The sequence below is a fragment of the Asparagus officinalis genome, chromosome 4 (assembly GCF_001876935.1).
Source record: "Asparagus officinalis chromosome 4, Aspof.V1, whole genome shotgun sequence".
NCBI lineage: Eukaryota > Viridiplantae > Streptophyta > Magnoliopsida > Asparagales > Asparagaceae > Asparagus > Asparagus officinalis.
In genome coordinates this window covers 69,262,536-69,275,875 of record NC_033797.1, presented here as the reverse complement: position 1 = coordinate 69,275,875, position 13,340 = coordinate 69,262,536, and the positions used below count along the sequence as shown (strand labels likewise).

Below are 13,340 nucleotides of genomic sequence, written 5' to 3'. Positions count from 1 at the left end.
GGAGATCCGTACATCAAGCTTATGAAACAAATTTTGAAAATTACAACCCCGGAGCTCATTCACGCAAGCATGCTTTGGCTTAGTCAAATCATAGAAGTAAAACATTTGAATCCTCACTACTAGAAACTTTCAATAAAGAAGCTTTAAGAACTAAGTTTCCGAAGCCATTTTTCATCTTTTGATTTCTTACTACTAAATTGCACAGTAAGATGTCTGGTTTTTTGGATTTCTGAGTAAAAAAACTAAACATGTATAATACTCACGATCAATAATGGGTGACTGGACCAATCTTCCACAAGATATTTGGATGCTAATTGCTTAAAAGTTTAGTCTTCATCGTGATCTGAACTTACATACTTCTGTCCATGTACATGACAACCACCACACCCTATGCTCCCTATCAAGTAAAAAAACCCACACTAGAAATTTCTGTGGTTTCTCCGCAAATTTCTTACATAGCATTAATCTCCTTGAACTTAATGGTCGACGGATTTGTGGAGCTTCTAATGGTTAGTTGGTGACCTTGGATGACAAATTGAAGATTGAGCTTCTTAATCCATACTCAAAGACGAAATTGAAGCTTCCACAACATCTAGCCATAAGTTACAGTCAATGTTTTATATACCGATCAATCTACATGCAAAAAGTCATTCCGACAGAGAGCCCCAGAGCACCAGTTCAAAACCAAGCATGTTTTGCTATTTCTGTCTATTGTATTATAAGGTCAACGGAAACTAGCAATCTGCTGAGTTGGGGATAATAAATGGATCGACATAGAGAGCAGGGAACCGATCAAATTTTGAGATGTTGCATGTTATAAAGGAAAATTATTTGCGGAATAGGGTTTCCACTAGCAGTTGTTGATGTTCTTCAAGGCTTTTAACAAGATCACAACAGTTAATGCTCCCAAAGATCCACTTTTGGTAGAGAAAACTGTCTACCAAAAATAGTTGGTCAAATCAGTAGGTGACTTATTACCGGTGCTGAGAGTTTCAGAACTTGCAAACAACTTGGAGAGACTTTTTTTCCCCCCCCCTAAAGACGTCCATGTTTCATGTTTATAAAATGAATGGAAACATAATAGGTTGGACTGAGTTTCCGTACAGGAATTCTGTTATCATTCTTTTTTAACAGAAAGGCTTTCTCATTTGTTGATTTTTCCTCTGCGCTCGCAGTTTTTTTCTTCTCCAGTGTTTCTCTATGCATATGCAGTTTGACTTTGTCTTTGCTCCAAACTGTGCTGAATGAAGATGGACAGTCACATGTTACTATACTGTATTAGTGTAGTGGCAGAACGCAGCAAAATTTATAAAATCTTATATCCTTCATCATTGCACCGAGCCTACTATTGAATATCAGCCAGAGATGCAAAACATACAGGCTGCTGGATTTGAATTCTCATCGTTGCATATCATAAATAATCTGTTCTAATTGAATTTTTCCTAAGCAGCATGCCCACTGATAGTATATGCCGACGGTAACCTGCAAGGACCATTCTCAATACACAGTGACAGAAAAAGACGATCACCACCGCCACTACTCGCAGCATCATCAAAAACTCAAACAGCTTACAACATAATCAACATCGAATTCGCATTGAAACTTTAAAATCAACCCCCCCCCATTTTGTATCACTACCGCAATTGCACAAGTACGTATACCAACTTTCTAACAGCAAGGAACAACTTCCTCACCAAATGATTAACACTAAAAGGAATAATGACCATTGCCAGGGATAAAAGACAGAAGCATCATCACAGATTCAAACAGTTAAAAGTAAAATTGTTAACACATCCACCTTAAAACATAAAACTCAAATCAAATTGGTATCGACAGACTCCATAACATTGTTGGACATCATAACAGAATAGAGTGTAACAGTATAAGCCTGTTTCATAAGAGTACCACAGTATATGCCAATGTAATCACTGCAAGGTGCACTTCACCACACAAAGATCAAAGAGTGAGCAAAACTGCCACTACTAAAAAACAGCAGTATTATCACAATTTCAAACAGTATAAACAATGCTCTCCAATTGCCTGAAGACAATTGATAAAGCTTCGCATTGCATCCACACATCCCACCCTGCCGAAATACATGTAGAAATTGAAGGATCAGACTTCCAAGTAAATATCATTAGGAACAAGCAGAATCTAAAACAACTTACATCGCCAAATCTCCGCTTTGCAAGTCAAACCAGCTTATAATAACTTTTGCAGCAAGAATACCTTGTTGATTCAAAGTTTCAAGAATCATAAGAAAAAGCATGATTCAAAGTTTATCTGAAGGCAAAAGTTTTGAACGGATTTAATAAGTTCTAGCTGAAAAGCTTCTTCATCATCACAAACTGTCTCTAAGTAGAAGCTTTTACCTGCAAGTACAAACTGTCAGGATACATGGCTCCCATTTGCAGAGTAATAAATGGGAAGTACAATCTAAAAGTAATGATTCTCAATTATAAAAACAGTTATTTAAACTGAAGAAAATATGATGTTTGCCATTTTGAAGAATCAAATGTCATTATTGCTAAGACTAAGGCTTGCTGCGAAAGGTATAATCTTCACTCTCCATTTTACATGCCAAAGTATCCTCAGTCTTGAAATACTATTGTTAGATTGCATCATATTGTGGGATTCGCTTTCATTTCCCAAATGTTGTCCTACCGTGGGCCATCCAATCTATATAGCTCACTTTAAGACAAACTTTCCATTATGGAAATACTATCTTCAAACTCATGTTTTATATTCTCAAGATTTTTAAGAGAACCAGTGTACATACTATAGTGTCCATACTCTATGCAAGCATGGAATGCAGTGAAGGAATGGCTAATTTTAGTTGGAAATCATGTCGTTGGAACTACGTTATTGGAGTTCCTAATCAGATCAGGTAAGAGATCTAAGGCAAAGTTATAACGTTAACTCTTTAATATCTTTGATGTAAAAGGAGTTCCAAGATAATTACTTAAACAAACAAGAGACCATATTGTTGTTAAGAGAGGTATAAAGAATGCAATTTTTACGGTTATCCTTAATGGCAAATTGGATTACGACAGCAATAAATAGTTAGAAAATTAGTAATTATTCTTATTTTGATGTAACTTAATTCTTATGAAACTCTGATTTAACTACTATAACATTCAACTAGTGAATGAAATAAAATCATCCATATTGACTCATAAAAAAAGTACGAATTATCTTTAGTACCTTGGTATTGACAAACTTTTCCCGCTTATCGACAGCAAGTGAAGACAGCTCCTCCGGACAAAGAATTACTTCAACTATAAATGGAAGAACCTAGCTCACTGGGTGTGGCTGAACCATCTCTCTCACCTCAGCCAACTTGGTAGAAAGTTCAGTTGGTTGCAGCTTCAATAACTCGTCCTTCAAAAGACAAAGCCTCATCTGGGTGACCAGATCTTCATATTCAACATTGCTGAAGAACTACAAAACATGAGGAGCAAAAGTGACAACCATAAAGCCAATTGCATACGAACTAAGAACTTACTCAAAATGGGTGAAGAAATAATTCATTCTCAAAAGTTCAATCAAATATCCAATGCTATTGTACTTCATAAACTCCTTAAAAAACTCTTTCGAAAATGTGATTGCAAGTTGACTTTCCACAAACGTTTCCACCAACAAAGGCTTCAACAAAGCTCCTATAGTAAGTCATGAAAGCTTCTTAGAAAAAGAAATGGCTGCAAAAATAGCAAATCTAGTTCGATCCAGCTCTCCAAACAAACCAAGTGCTTCCTGAAAATTTAGGACAAATGCGTCCAAGGAATCTTCCAAGGATGACCACTTTCTAATCATCCTTTGAAGAAACAGCACCATATTCAAAATAGATGTGCTTTTAGGATCACAACCTAAAACAAAAAAAGAATGTTCCAAAGGGCCCGGGCTGGTATTGCATCCCAAAAACAAAACCTGTAAGAAAAACATAAAGTTGTAACAACACTGTATAAACCTAGCTATACTTCAAAGATTTTTCCGTTAAGAGGCAATTCTTTGCAATTTACCTCAATAAAAGTATCACCATTGTCAGCAAGAGGAAGTAGACCAGTCTCGTGATCAATAGCCACATCATCCTAAACATAAATAAGCAAATATTTATAAATTATAACACAACAAGTAACAATGCTTTAAAAGACATTGCACTATGATCTACAAATAAAAAAGAGCATTTCATATTAAGTACCAAATTCTCTTTATTACGAACAAATAATTGCACAAAATCAACAACATATTTGGTCTCATCAAACGAGCGACGTGCGCGCGCACACACACACATCAGAATATAAACGCGCGTGCACACACATTTCATAATTAAGGTTTCTCGATAATTGCTCATTTGATGTGTGTGTGCGTGCGTCGCTCGTTTGATGACACTAAATATGTTGTTGATTTGGTGCAATTATTTGTTCGTAATAAAGGGAATTTGGTACTTAATATGAAATGCTCTTTTTTATTTGTAGATCATAGTGCAATGTCTTTTAAAGCCTTGTTACTTGTTGTGTTATAATTTATATATATTTGCTTATTTATGTGTAGAATGATGTAGTTATTGACCTCGAGACTGGTCTACGTCCTCTTGCTGACAATGGTGATACTTTTATTGAGGTAAATTGCAAAGTATTGCCTCTTAACGGCAAAATCTCTGAAGTATAGCTAGGTTTATACAGTGTTGTTACAACTTTATGTTTTTTTACAGGTTTTGTTTTTGGGATGCAATACCAGCTCGGGCCCTTTGGAACATTCTTTTTTTTGTTTTAGGTTGTGATACTAAAACCACATCTATTTTGAACATGGTGCTGTTTCTTCAAAGGATGATTAGAAAGTGGCCATCCATGGGAGATTCCTTGGATGCATTTGTCCTAAATTTTCAGGAAGCACTTGGTTTGTTTGGAGAGCTGGATCGAACTAGATTTGTTGTTTTTGCAGCCATTTCTTTTTCTAAGAAGCTTTCAAGACTTACTATAGAAGCTTTGCTGAAGCCTTTGTTGGTGGAAACATTTGTGGAAAGTCAACTTGCAATCACATGTTTAAAAGAGTTTTTTAAGGAGTTCATAAAGTACAACAGCATTGGATATTTGATTGAACTTTTGAGAATGGATTATTTCTCCACCCATTTTGAGCAAGTTATTAGTTTGTATGTCAATTATGCTCAAATTGCAGCTTTGAATATTCATCTTCAACTTTCTTAAACTCAAAACATGCCCCTCCATGGGATGGTGGGCCCACTTTTCAGCAAGTCAATTAAATGATTCAACAAAGTTAGCTCTTTCATCAGTTTTCAAGTAATAGCATAATTTACTTCAACAGCAAGTGGACCATTAACTTTCTTCATAGAACTTAAAATCTTCATGGTGTGCGGATCTTTTGCTAGATCTGGAAAGAATTTACCAATAAAAGGGCAGCTCAATAGACATTTTACATTACAAAACCGCACACCTTCTCGTATTAGTTTCTTCAACTCTGACATAAAAATAATTAAATGTATTAATATGCATTTTTACTAAACATGTTAGAAATTAGCTTAAGTAAACAACAGTAAACATTTCCTAAACCAAGTAATAAAATTACTTAGCAATTGAATTAAAACACAACAAGATAGTGAAGTACGATAACATATTACAAGAAAAGACAGTTTATATCTTCTATCTCAACAGTCCAAAATGATAAAACAAATAGCAAATCCAATTAGCCAATTGTATTACTCTACTTCAAGCATTATAAGAAGTACACAATCATGAACATAGAACTTCCAACTTAATATAATTTAACTCAGACAAAGTTCAGATGAACAACCTTAGTGATTTAAACAGGAGAATTGACAAATATTTTCATTATCAAACCCAAATTACACATACTCAACGATCGTAACAGAAATCCATTAAGGTTTTTCCTTTTCTAAAGGATCACAAAATCCTAAAGAAAATAAGCAATTCAACTGAAAAAAACATAATGAAAATACAATTCAAACATCTTGAAATATTATTCCATAAGGGTTATTAACATTCTAACTAAATGGAAATGCAAGGAAATCACAGAAAAACACAAGAAAACCACGAAACCATAAAGTTACCGTAAGCATGTTACAAAGGATCACAAAATCTTAAAGAGATACTATGAAATTCATAAACCTAATGCATATTCGAACCCAAAACCCTAACTCCATGGGATTGTACGCTGTAAACAAAACACCTTACGAAATTATGAATGCATAAATCGAGGGTTCTGAATAAATCTAGGGTTCTAGATAAAAAAAACTTACATATTATCCATTGTCGTGGGATTCGAACTCTTAGAGGCCAAGATTATTTGAAGAGGCTCTAGATTTTGATTCTCGCTCATTTCTTATGAGAAATTTGAAAGATTTTAAGCAAGGGTTTTGATAAATCCACTGAATAGATTAAGTTGCGGGTTTGTACAATGGGCGAATTTTCTTTAGGCCGTAGGTTTCTTCGGGCTGAGTGACTTTTCTTTGGGACGTAGGTTTCTTCGGGGTTTGTTTGGGTTCAAAAACTCTTGGCCTTATTTTTGTAACATATGCAGGGGAAATTTTTAAAAAATAATATTGTTAAAAAAATTTAAAAAGATTAATTATTTTTGGGCTGTTAATAGGAATGCAAATAATGTACACTTATGGTCAGATCTTTAAAAAAATGATGTAAAATAATTTGGAAACACAATGATGTTAAATTAAATTGATTTTTTAAAGAAGAAAAAAGAATGTACTAAAATATACATAGAAGTTTTCTTTTTCTAGATGCTCGCTGAAAACAATATTGCTTTAGTTATTTCAAAAATAGTATAGGAAATAAAGAGGTAAACTTTAAAAAAAGTTATAGTAGAGCTTGATAACATCTAAAATTTTTAAGCATCAAAAGAATGATATTGATCATTTATAATTTACACAGTTGTACAAAAATGTAGAGATTAATTTTGCTTAAAATTTTAATTTTGCTAAGACAGACATAGTAACGCAAACCCATGGCAAAGATTGCAAAAAATGAAACCAACAAACAGAGAATGACGGTAGATAATGAAGGGATGAAGAGAAAGTATGGAGAGGGGGCAGAAGGCAAAGTTGAAGAACGCACAGACGTAGACATAGACGGGAGGAGAAAAGAAAAGCAAATAAGGTAATGCAGTAGGCTATATCTTTAAATACCCAATTTAAGAGGTCTCTAATTGTGGACCGGGCTTAGGATTTTTGGGTTGATATCCAATCCGAAATCTCTAATCGAACCAGCTGAATGCAACTAGCAAAAAAAACGTAACTACGGTTAGCTCGAGACAACATGAGCCAAGACATGGGTTTGGATTTCTAAAATGTTATTTATTTCATTAATATTTTGGGATATGTAATCCTATTATTTGTATTTTGTTTGTTTCAAACTCAAATTGGAACATTACAAATTTTAGAATTTGAATCTTGCATAAATCCTCTTTTAAAGGGGGGATTTCACAAATGCTATAATATATTAGTTTTTTATTATTTGGGTATTCAATATCCCCAAATTTATTTTGAATCAAACAAAGGTTATGAAATCCATAAACTCAAAAAACCCTACATTTTCATCCTAGAATTTGTAATCCACCCCATATCCCAAAAAAATGTTGAAACAAACACCCCTAATTTTGGGGGAATGAAATAGGCAGGATCCAAAAATTAAAACCACAAATGCAACGCACCCGCTCACACATTAATGAATTGGCAAGGAAGTGACTATTGGCAAAGAAGTGACTATTCATAATGAATTGGCAAAAAAGTGACTGTTCATAAAGTAAAAAAGAAGTGACTTGGGATTGAGTTGATGGAAGGCTGGGCCCGAGGCTATATGAGCTCAAAAGTTTAAAGCATTTTTAATGTCGTGAGGCTTTGGACGAAGCGTGAAAGAAACATTTTGTGAAGCTCGAGGAGGCTGTCACACACAGCGCGCAACGGATTATTATTTTATAATATGTAATTTTTACAGAGATGAAGGGTTAAGTTTAGATCTAATTTATTCATAACAATGAAATCAAGTTAAGAGGTGCGTTTAGTCCATTTCATATTAACTAACTACGAGGTTAAGAACTTATCCTGTTAACATTCAACAATAAGCTCGACAATTTTGAATTGCATGAAATATTAGCTCTTTGACTTAATTTCAGCACTTAGTAACTGACCACGTATAAATTACTTAAGTTTCTATCTAGTAACGAAAGTATAAGATCAAATTAACCAAAAGGATTTAATTATTAAGAGTCTTGCTACAAACTTGCTAGGAAATAGAATGGTATCTATTATCTACTACAAGTCCATTATGGTAGCCAAAGAAAGCAATAACCCTAAGTGCCATTTCTAATTTGTGAATTTATCAGTTATTTTATCATATGCTAGCATTGTATCATGCTCAAATGTATGTTGGCTATCTAGTTTTTCTGTGAAAATAATTTTGAACATGCAAATTGCAATTAAAATTGTGTCTATTATTAATCAATTTTTCTAAATAAATTATTTTTCTCACCAACTATTTTTATTTATATATATTGTGAAATGAAAACAATTTCATAATATTAAAACATATTTTCTTTATACATAACGTACATGCTAATTATATCAAGAAAAATATATAAATGCTAAATGCACCATTTTTCTTTCGTAATTTCTGATATTTCACTCTCATACGAGTCTTATATGGGACTGTGGGTTCATTTACAATAATGAATAAAATCAGTGAGCCTAAATACCCCCATAACGAGGACTAGGCTCGAGGTTATTCGGCCGTGTGCATCTAAGTTAATAGATCCAAAAAATCAAATCCACTCTTCAGGATGTATTGGGCCCTAGGCAGTAAAAGAAAGTTACCGTTGATTTGACTTGGGAAAAAGTGAGATAACAAAGAATTCATTTCGTGGGGCCCGAGACACGTGAACTCTGATACCGATATAAAATGTTACTAGGGGTGGAAATGAATCGAATCTGAACAAATAGCGTCTTATTCGAATTCGGCTCAAATAGCACTATTCGTGTTCGAATACGACTCGAATAATATTCAGAATTCGAATTCACTTCATTTAGTTGTGTACGTGTTCGGTAACTATTCGCGAACATTCGATCAACAATATTTCATGGTTTTGATATCAAGTTATTCATCAACTATTCGATATCTATTAGTCGATTATTCGAAAATCAATATATTTGGAATCTACAACAACATAGAAATTACCAAGTTACCAACTTACCCAGTAGGTCAGTATCACATTACTATTCGAATTCGACTCGAATAGTACATAAATCAACATGCATCATGTTATGAAAAAATCGTTTTCAATTGCATAAAAATCAAAACAGAATAAAAATACTTAATTTCACACTAAAGCAAGACCCAAATATCTTGATTTCCCATCATAAAATCATAGGTCATGAACGATTTTTAACATTAAATGATGTTGACCAATTTTAACAAAGTGGTCCCTAATAATGGATACCTAAACATCAAGTTCCAATGAGAGTTTTTTGCTCCAAATCTTTCCCAAATGACATTGTCTCTGGTTATAAGTTCTTTTTTATCATAGGACATAATTTATGGATTTTATGTGGAAGCTGATCTCCATTAGTTGAGTTTATTTTTACAGGGTGACATCTTTAATAAGTAATTCATAAATGTCTCTTCGATTTTCATTCAGTCCCATCTGTTTCTTTGTCATTGAGATTTCTTATTTTCCTTTCAGGTGCTTCTTCTTTGGTGATACATCTTCAAAAAGAGATCCCAATGCTTACTTCGATTGTACCTTCAGCTTATACGATTACTTTCTTAAGGAATACTCAGTTGAAGCGCACCTAACCGCCCAATCACGAAATCCACATTCATCAATATGATATTTGTTATCTGAGGACAAAGTTGTAGCTTTATTTATCATACAAAGCACACAACTTCTCTCAAGTTCAGAACTTCTAAAGATACTAGTAGCACACAATGATTTATGTCACTTGCCTAACTGCCCAGTCACTTAAGCATACTAATGACTCCTATTGTTAAGGTCGAGCAAATCAAATGACCATCAGAGCATCATTGATAACTAATGGTATCACTAATGATTTACGTCACTTGCCACAGAGAAAAACATTGAGCCGGATTATTAGGTAGTAAAGAAAGATGAGAGTTCACCTCTGACGATTAAATGAAGCCGATTGAAATTACAGATCCGCAAGGGATGAGATCAGATCTCGTGCAAAATTATCTGTAAAAGGCATAAAGAAGTAACCTTTAGCAATTAGTATAAATTAAAAATCAAAAATAATGGTGACTTTAAGCTTCAACCAACTTACATTTTGATGACTCGAGAGGGACAGTCGAGGGAGGAGTAAACTACGATCTTCGAGGGACGACGAGCTTCAAGGGATGACGAGCTTCGAGGGAGGAGTCGGCGACGAGATTCGAGGGACGAGTGAACGACCAGCTTCGAGGGAGAACAGTGAAAACCCGAGCAGATCTGAAGAAGGAGAGAGAGGAGAGAGGAGCCGGTCTTTGGAGTCAGATCTGAAGGAGGAGGCTGAAACAGGAGAAAAAGTGAAAACCCTAGGTCTAGAATCCACTCTTACGTATTTATAAGGGTGATATTGTAAATAAAAATCTGCACAAGTAAATTTGCAATAAGTTCAATGAATAGGACTAAAATGCAAAACTAATCAAATAGTTAATGAACTCCCGAATCGAACTTACACTTCGTTAAATTCTATTCATTTATAAACCGATTTCGAAAAATTATTTGTTTGGTTCTAAATGAACTGTTGAATCGAACTTGATCGAATACCTCTACGAATAATAACTGAACTATTTATATTAATTATTTGGTTCACTTCCACCCCTAAATGTTACCTTTTAATTGTTAGCTTAAAGGGCATGTTCGTTGTTTTCCATAATTACGAGGAAATATGTTTCCTTTACTTGTTTGTGTTTTATTTATTTTCATGTAAAAATATTTTTTGTGTTTGTTTCATCAAAATATATGGGATATGAGTATTTTTTTACTATTTTTTATATTTTGGTTCAACATAAAAAGAAAGAAAGTAGTTAATGTATGAATAGATTCTCTTATTATTTTTATTTTTTTAATTAAAAAAATATGATACCAATGTTGTAGTTATCCCTAATGCAGGCCCATAACACTTCTAATCCAAACACACAAAATCAATCAGTAGTCGTTATTTCTTCATTTAAGTCATCCCAATCACAAACCATCATCTAAAACCTGCCATTTTAGTGTACCCTTTTCTCATCAAAACCCTACTCCATAGGCGTCGATGGCAGAGATCTGTCCACCCTCAAGAGTAAACCCTAACACTAACTTTTCTCTTCTCATTTTCCTCTCCAAACCCTAATTCCCCTATCTGCAAGCTGGTAACGATGAAGTTCAACCAAATGGTCTCAAGCTCCCATCGAGCGTTAGCAAAAAAAATTCTTTGAGATTATAATATTACCCTCTTTCTTTGTACGATCATGGGAAAAAGAAAGATAAATTTTTTATTCAGTTTTATTGACTTTTCTGGCGAAATCAGGGTTTTTAGAGAGGAATGTGTTTTTACATTTTTGCTGAGGTGGAACATGATTTCCTTCGTATTTTCCTTTTTTGTTTTGGCAGAACTGACACTTTTTTTGTGTCAGAGGATTTTTTTAATGGTTTTCCTTTAACAGACCCTTAAGTAAAATATTCCCATATTTTTTTTATTCATTTGTCTATATATGTTTTTACATATGATGCGTACGTCATTCAAGATGAAAGATTGAGGTTCGATTCTACAAAAATCAAGCTGTAGGCATGTCAGGTCAGGTCTATTTCTTGTTGCGACTTTGGGGTTGTTTGGTTCGATTTCTATAAAAAAAATGAAAGGAAAAGTGTTAAAAAATTAATTTTCTTGTATTTCTATAAAATTTTATAGGAGAAGTTTATAGAACTCAAAAAATACTATTTTTCTTGTTTGTTGTTATTTCCTTGTTCGATTCGAAATAGAAATTGAATTCTTAACTTTATAGAAAATAAGTTGTTATCTTTTTCTTTTGTTTGGTTAGATAAGATTTTTTATGAAAAAGTGATACTCATAAAAGAAGTAGGCAATTTTAAATTTTATAGAAAAGTAATACGGATGTACTTTATTAATATTTAACATAAATATCAGATTTCATTGCAATTTCCTCCCATTTAGGAAGGAAGTTGATTTCTCTAAAATAGTACAATTTTTCCTACTTTATAGAAAATATTTCTATAATTTTTTTTGGAACCAAACACAGTTTATAAAAATCTATAGAAATATATTATTCACAATAATGTTATTATTAGGTGTTTTCCCAAAACTTTTCGATAAAATAGATGAACCAAACAGCTCTTTTGAGTAGGTCAAGCACTTACACTCAACAAATTTTTAGAAATTTTTTAATCGTGGGAAACCTATTAGCTCTTCGATTTATACATTTACATACTAGGTCACTGAATTAGATTACCAACTAGATTACTCCATTTCTTTTTCTCAAGTAAATAATCTAATTAACCAAAATGTTTTAGTCATCAGAGAGCTTTGGTGCTAACTTGTTAGGCAATTGATTGGTATCTAATATGTATTCATTACGTAAGCAATGATAACTCGCTAAATTTCTTTGGAATGAATATGTTTACTGCTTTTCAAGTATACTACCAATTTTGTACAAGCAAATGCACTTGCTAAATAGTAGTATTTATTTTTAATTTGAACTAATTTAATAGTATTTAATTTATACTTCAAGTTCGTCATTTTCTTTTCTTAAAATTTCTAACATTTAAAGGTTTATGTTGTAATTAGATATACACATTATCATTTCTTGTCTGTCGTTATACTAGTTCGTGAAAGCTGTACATTGATTAGGGAAAATCTTATCTTGGATTTGTTATACAAAAATTTCCCTTGAAAATTTGAGATTCTGCATTTAATAATTATAATTGCTTTAGTTTACTTTATTTTTATTTTGTATTTGTAACGCTTAAGTTGCATAAAAACTTCGTTGACTTAAGTATCTTACAAATGTTAACTTGTAAAATTTTAGTTGTGTTTGTTAGAGGGGGATGTGCTAAGGGGTTGTTTGGTTGTCATTTTTAGAGGCTGAATCCCTGTCAAAACTGACAAGAACTATCAGTTTTGACAAGAAATCACCCAAAAACGCCTCGAAAAAAGATGTTTTTGCAAGATTCTCTGTTAAAACTGACAGTTTTTGTCAGTTTTGATAGGGATTCAGCCTCTAAAAGAGGCAACCAAACAGCCCCTAAGTACTGTTTTGAATTTAATTGTGTACGAGTGAAATAGTGCATAGGGACATGTG

The 13,340-nt window shown here is 33.3% G+C and overlaps 1 long non-coding RNA gene across 6 annotated transcripts; it reads right to left on the bottom strand.

Annotated features, from left to right (window-relative positions):
• On the bottom strand, positions 1,760 to 10,571 carry LOC109837670. Of its 6 annotated transcripts, XR_002246382.1 has the most exons (7): positions 10,322 to 10,571; positions 10,161 to 10,233; positions 4,020 to 5,475; positions 3,867 to 3,927; positions 3,205 to 3,659; positions 2,169 to 2,372; positions 1,760 to 2,086 (listed from the first exon to the last, which is right to left on the bottom strand). It is a non-coding gene; the product is annotated as an uncharacterized LOC109837670 (long non-coding RNA). The 6 variants fall into 6 exon arrangements; XR_002246383.1 differs by having other exon boundaries at positions 3,205 to 3,433; positions 3,506 to 5,475; XR_002246380.1 differs by having other exon boundaries at positions 3,867 to 5,475.